The sequence below is a fragment of the Pleurodeles waltl genome, unplaced genomic scaffold, assembly GCF_031143425.1.
Source record: "Pleurodeles waltl isolate 20211129_DDA unplaced genomic scaffold, aPleWal1.hap1.20221129 scaffold_70, whole genome shotgun sequence".
NCBI lineage: Eukaryota > Metazoa > Chordata > Amphibia > Caudata > Salamandridae > Pleurodeles > Pleurodeles waltl.
Window position 1 is genome coordinate 554261 of NW_027150391.1, and position 5830 is coordinate 560090.

General features: G+C 50.0%; 2 non-coding genes across 2 annotated transcripts; one reads left to right on the forward strand and one right to left on the reverse strand.

The window, feature by feature from the left end:
* Positions 1–280: 280 nt before the first annotated feature.
* Positions 281–352, forward strand: TRNAQ-CUG (transfer RNA glutamine (anticodon CUG)). Its single transcript has one exon. It is a non-coding gene; the product is annotated as a tRNA-Gln (tRNA).
* A 2329-nt stretch (positions 353–2681) lies between these two features.
* On the reverse strand, positions 2682–2754 carry TRNAF-GAA (transfer RNA phenylalanine (anticodon GAA)). The gene has a single exon. It is a non-coding gene; the product is annotated as a tRNA-Phe (tRNA).
* Positions 2755–5830: the final 3076 nt, after the last annotated feature.

The following is a 5830-nucleotide window of genomic DNA, read 5'->3' on the forward strand; positions in this document are numbered from 1 at the left end:
TTTACCCCATGATGGCTTCCTTTCTTTAAGTTTGAAATCAGTTCTTCAGCGGTTATTTTGTAGACTCAACCGAGGGGAAAAAACAAGGACGTTCGTTAAGTTTTCAAGTTTTTTTTCGAGTTCATGCTCTAAAGACCTGCCTGCTGGCGAGAGCTACATCCCTCGGGACTGGAAAGGAAAACTATTTCTCTCCCAATAATGAGGGCTCATGACCCTGAATTACCACTTCAGCGGCGAAAGGAAGCAGATGTACGAGGAACAAAGAGTAGATGTAGCAGCCGGTTCCATGGTGTAATGGTCAGCACTCTGGACTCTGAATCCAGCGATCCGAGTTCAAATCTCGGTGGGACCTGAGGGTTTTATTTGTCTATATTTTTTCTTTACCCCACTCAGAAAGTGGTCAGTCAGTAATGACAGCGCTGTCACCTTTCTATCTCGCTGGAAGCTGAATAAAACATCTTTTAGAGGCGAGAGTTTATGGAGTGATGTGGATAGAGTTCAAAGGTCACTGCCCTTGTTTTCGAGGACCAGCACTGGGTTTACTCCATCGGATATGTAGGTGCGGAAGAGCGGGAGAACCCAGAGAGGGGGGAAGAGAAAGACGCCAAGAACCATCACAGAGGAAGAAAGCAGGAGCCTGCGCGGGGGTGGGGGGTAAGGGGGCAGGGAGTGCCTGACAGTTATTTAAAGAGGCAGAAGGTGTTTTTAGAAGACCAGCCTTGGTATTTGGCGGCAGAAAGCTGTGTGTGTTCCCTCAGAGCAGGGGGCCAAGATATGAAAACAGCCCCTACCCTGAGGATACTGAGAGACATTTCTGTATTCAGTATGACCAGACATGACGCAAACATTACCCTTTTAATAAGTACTGTGAAGACACCTAGAGCACCCCCACTCCCTCATGGGGTTTGCTCTACTTCAGGACACCCTTCAGCTGTTTTTCTAAGTGTAACATCACAACAGCCTACTATATTCTATAAACTTTGGGGCATATATACAAGCCCCGTAGCGCAGGGCAGCGCATGCACTAAATTTACGAAATACTGTGCATTTCTGTCCTGTCCCCCTGCACTGGTGCCCTTTTGGCTCCCTAGTGCTATTGCAGGCACCCACGCACCATGGTGCATGGGTGCCTGCGTTGTGGAAAGGACTCTTTATGGGCAGAAGGGGCACCTTCCTGCACAAAAACAATGCATGGAGCTGTTTTCCTCTTTCTATGAGTGCTGTAGAGTGCAGCATACATAGAAAGAGGAAAAAAAGAGGAGAAATAAAAATATTTCTTCTTGTTACGCCTCCCTTGGGGAGGCATAACGTTTTGACGCATTCCCATGTTTAAAAGTCCTTGTAAGTCTGGGAATGCGTCAAAACTCATACGTGTTGCATGGGAAACCCACCGCAACACCCATGGACCGGCCTGCAGATGCAGAGTGAGGCAGCACAGCGACTTGCGTGCCTTGCCTTACTCCATATCTATGAGGTCATGAAAAGCCATGCAACATGGCCTCACGTTGCCTCGTAGGTATGGGTCTACAGTCCGCGCCACGAGCGCATCACAAGAAGGGACGCTTCGGGGGCACCCGGGGCTTGTGTATAAGGCCCCATTGTCTGTTCCTTGAGACCACACGGCAGAGGCTACTGGGCTCCACCTGTGCCCCCCGGAGTTGCTGTCACTGCTGCCCGGGACCTGTTACTAAGGGACCTTTAACTGGTCACTAGGATAGCGCCCTGGGTGTAAAGGAATGAGACGCCCCCTCTGGTGAATACAGTGAGGCAGCGGGGGGCCACAGCGGTGACTGGGCTCTGAACCCCCACATCTCAACCCCCCAAAGCCTCCCCCCACCAGATCCCTGAGTCACTCTCAGCTCTGCCACTGCTGACAAGTTATTGTTTGGGGGGTGATGTGTGGCGGGAGGGGGTGAGAGGGAGATGGGAGGGTAAAGAAAGGGCCTCATGGTGTGTTAGAAGCAGGACCTGTGGCATATGGAAAAATGATGAAAGCGCTTTAAAAATAGAATCACTCACAGCTCTGTCAGTGCTGACAAGTTGCCGGGTGGGAGGTTGTTGACTGTGACAGGGGTGAGGGAGATGAGAGGGTGAGGGGAGAGTCTGATAGGGTGTTAGAAGCAGAGACAGGTTAAAAGTGATGAAATGACTTTAAACTGAACCCCCGCACCGAGGGAGAGGGCTGCTGTGCACTGAGCTCCGCAGAGATGGACAACCGCTCTTATTTGCAGGCTCAGAATCCCGGCTCCGCTGTGACAAGCGCCGCGCACAGCACATGGACAGAGGGTCTGATGGTGGAGGTTAGATGGAGGGAATGTCTCTCTCACGCCCGAGACCTGAGATGGTTTTAGATGACGAGTTTCCTCGGCAGCCGCAGCACCTGTTCCCGTCTCTAAAAATGCATTAAAACCTCAGATCGGTGAACGCGCAGGTTACACAGAAAACAGAAACTGTTCTGAGCATTAAAGACACTGAGGAAGAGGAGGAGTCCGCAGGTGGGATGAGGAAGGGATGAGGTGAGGAAGGAGGGACAAGGGACAGGGGTGGGATAAGAAGAATGATGGTTTGAAAGCGAGAGGGAGGGGGCAGGAGGGACAACGCAAAACCAGAGGGGAAATAAATGTGGGAAGTGTGGAGGAAATTATATATAAATACCAAAAAAGTCACAAAGGTGTCCCTGCTGCCGAAACCCGGGATCGAACCAGGGACCTTTAGATCTTCAGTCTAACGCTCTCCCAACTGAGCTATTTCGGCAGATGGGTAAGAGAAGGTTGATGCACCCTCATGACCCCAGGTAAGGAGTGATGTGATGTATCCTGTGACATGTCACTGAGGGGTGATCTGTCCCCCTCTAAATTGCTGTTAAATCCTTATCATTGCGGTTATTAAGGGGGCTCCGGGTGCCCAGGATCAACCAGCGCCGGATGGAGGCTCTGTACCAGCACCTGGCACCTGGAGCGGCCGCACAAAGACTCCTTTTCTGCCCCAATTACATGAGAGAGATGAGAGGGTGCAGGAGAGAGAACCAGCTGAGAGAGCAGAGAGAGAGAGAGAGAGACCAAAGGAGAGTGATAAAGAGAGCAGACAGAAAGCAGAAGAGAGAAAGCAGGAAGGGCAGAGAGAGCACACGAGAGAGAGAGAAGGAGAGACCAGCAGAGAGAGAGAGCAGCACAGAAACAGAAAGGAGAGAAAGAAAGAGCAGAGAGAAAGCGGACGAGAGAGAGAGCAGCGGTCTCCGATGAGACACTCCGCAGCTTCCTTCTCCGTGACCCCCGCGGGGGTGAGAGCGGGGGGGGGGGGATTGATAATAAATGCGTTTTCGCGTCAGACGGATAATAACGATAACATAACGCGCAGCTCTAGACCCCGCTTAGGAGAATCATTGGAAAAAGTCTTCAGTGTGGCGGAAATATGAGTGAGTGGAATAACTGACGCCCCAGGAGACAGTCATTGAACCGCGAATAATCTTTATAAAATAATAACAAACACACCCGGCAGTGGTGCTCTTGTCACTGATGCAAGACACCAGCAAACCACAGACATCCTGCGGCCCCGTGGCCCTGTGGATAACGCGTTGGACTAATATGGAGCTTTGGAGACATTCAAGGGTTGTGGGTTCGAGTCACTATTACTTTTACACAGATTTCCTCAGATCATGGCTGGAACGGTAAGTATTCATCTTGAATCCGTGCAAGTAATTCTCCCAGGTATTAAACTCTCCCACCATGGCCTGTATTACAGATACAGTCCGGAGGCGCAACAGGCGTGTGAGCTCCTTTTCTGCTCCCCTGGGGCACTATGGGATTACAGAGGGGGCTGCAGATGCTTGAGCCCCCCTCAGTGGTACTGACAGTGGTACTCTGCGGCCAGCGCTATCTCCAGAGTGTGATCTTTCCACATTCATGTGATTTCAGACTTTTTCACCTGTGACCTAATGTTTTACTTATGATTTTTTTCAAAGAATGCTTGATGGGTGCTGTTTTAATGTAACATTTCCAGTCTGTAATACCTTTAAGGAGTGAGCTACAACCCTTGTTAGGTTTGGTCTTTCTACCAGTTCATAGTGAGCTGCTGCATGAAGCTGGGCTCTGGCTGTCAGTGCAGCTTCAGAGAAGTAAAGGTGACAGCTGACAACCTCACTCTTGTCACAAATCATGACTGCAGCTCCTGGGGTCAGCCTTGTAAGACCCCCAATAAAAGCTTCCGGGTCGCTCGTGCATCTTACCTCTCAGTCCAACCTGGAACCGGATACGGAAAATGTGGCTCTTTCCAGAGTCACCGATTTATGTTTTTCAAGTTCTACAAAGAAACGTGATCTCACAGGTGCTCGTCACCCACAAACACCAGGGGGCGCTGCAGTATGATTTCCGAGCTTGAAAAAACATAACGAGATTATATCTATTCCAGATAAAAGAATGCTACACTTGCGTTTTTGTAGACACAGCGGATAATCAGTAACGATAAAAATAAAACGATAGAATAACTCACCACACACATGTCCATTAGATCTTAAGTCCAACGCCTTAACCACTCGGCCATCCTTTCCCACAAGTTTCACAGGTGTGTGTGTGAGGCCCTGATTTCCTTTGATTATACTGTTGTTAGTGTGAAGAAGACGCCATTTCCCACAGGAGGTAATACCAGGTGGGTCCACGGGGGACAGTGTTGATCGCAAAACAGCCATTTCACAAACTAACACAGCTGAATTACACTCAGTCACTGAGCAGCATGTCACGGTGTGAGCTGTGTGCACCTGATGGAATTGTGGCGCTTAGAAGGCTCAGCACCGGCGCTACACCGCTTCACTAACTTGCACTCTACCCCGTGTGTAAACAAGACCCTGTCCGGTGACTCCCCTGAGGCCCCCCCTCCGAGCACCGGGCCAGGGGCAGCACCTGTCACACGTGGAAATTACACATGAGATACATATCTGATGCTCTGACTTTATTGGGTGCAATGATTACGCCATATTAAAGTTTTTGGGCAATATCTCCCAGAATCCGTTTGTGCATTAATACCGTTCCCTTTGCCCTTGTTAAAGTCCGGAGGCTGGACCTGCCACAGTTAAATGAAGGGTGTGAGCTTTATCACAAAAATACTGGCTGCACAAACCTAGCACACCTTGTACCTGCGGCTGTAATCAGGCCCAGAGCTGTAATAAAGCAGGAGGCAGGTGATGGTACCTTGGAGGAGGGAGGAGCCTGGACTCGGCCTCACATCAACTCAAACATGTCCACTGATGCGGAAGTGACCGAAGTTTAACAGTGGGGTCACTTTTAGCTGTGGATTCTTTATGTGATGAAATGTGAGGGGCCAGACAGGAAACTAAACTCACTCGTGGCAAATAATATTTAAACCATCTCACTGCAGCTCAACCAGCTCCAAAAGCGGCCCTGGAGCTGCAGTCCGCCGGGAAGATGCCAGAGTAGCGGAAAGGAGGAGGGGGTCACCTCCAACCCACCGCCCCATGTGATGGAAAGACGAGCCACACCTGAAAAAAACACGGTTTGTGAACTTTTAAAGCCATCTTAGCGTTGGTGACTCCAGCAGAAAAAGAACGTGATTTCTCTGGCATCAAAAAGGGATGACGACCTTGAATTTACCCCATTATTTGAGCAGCAGTGACAGACACCCCAGAGCTTCATTGGAAAGAGGTCAGAAATAATCAGTCCAGCGGGTGTCAGGGCCGCAGTCCAGGAATGAAAGCTTCCGGTGAAGTACTGGGTTTTTCAGAACCCAGTGGTGCCAGGGAACACACCCTAAGACTTCGAGTCCTTCCTGTTTCAGACTACAGAAACACAGAGTCTTCTTGGTGAAGTCAAAGATCTTG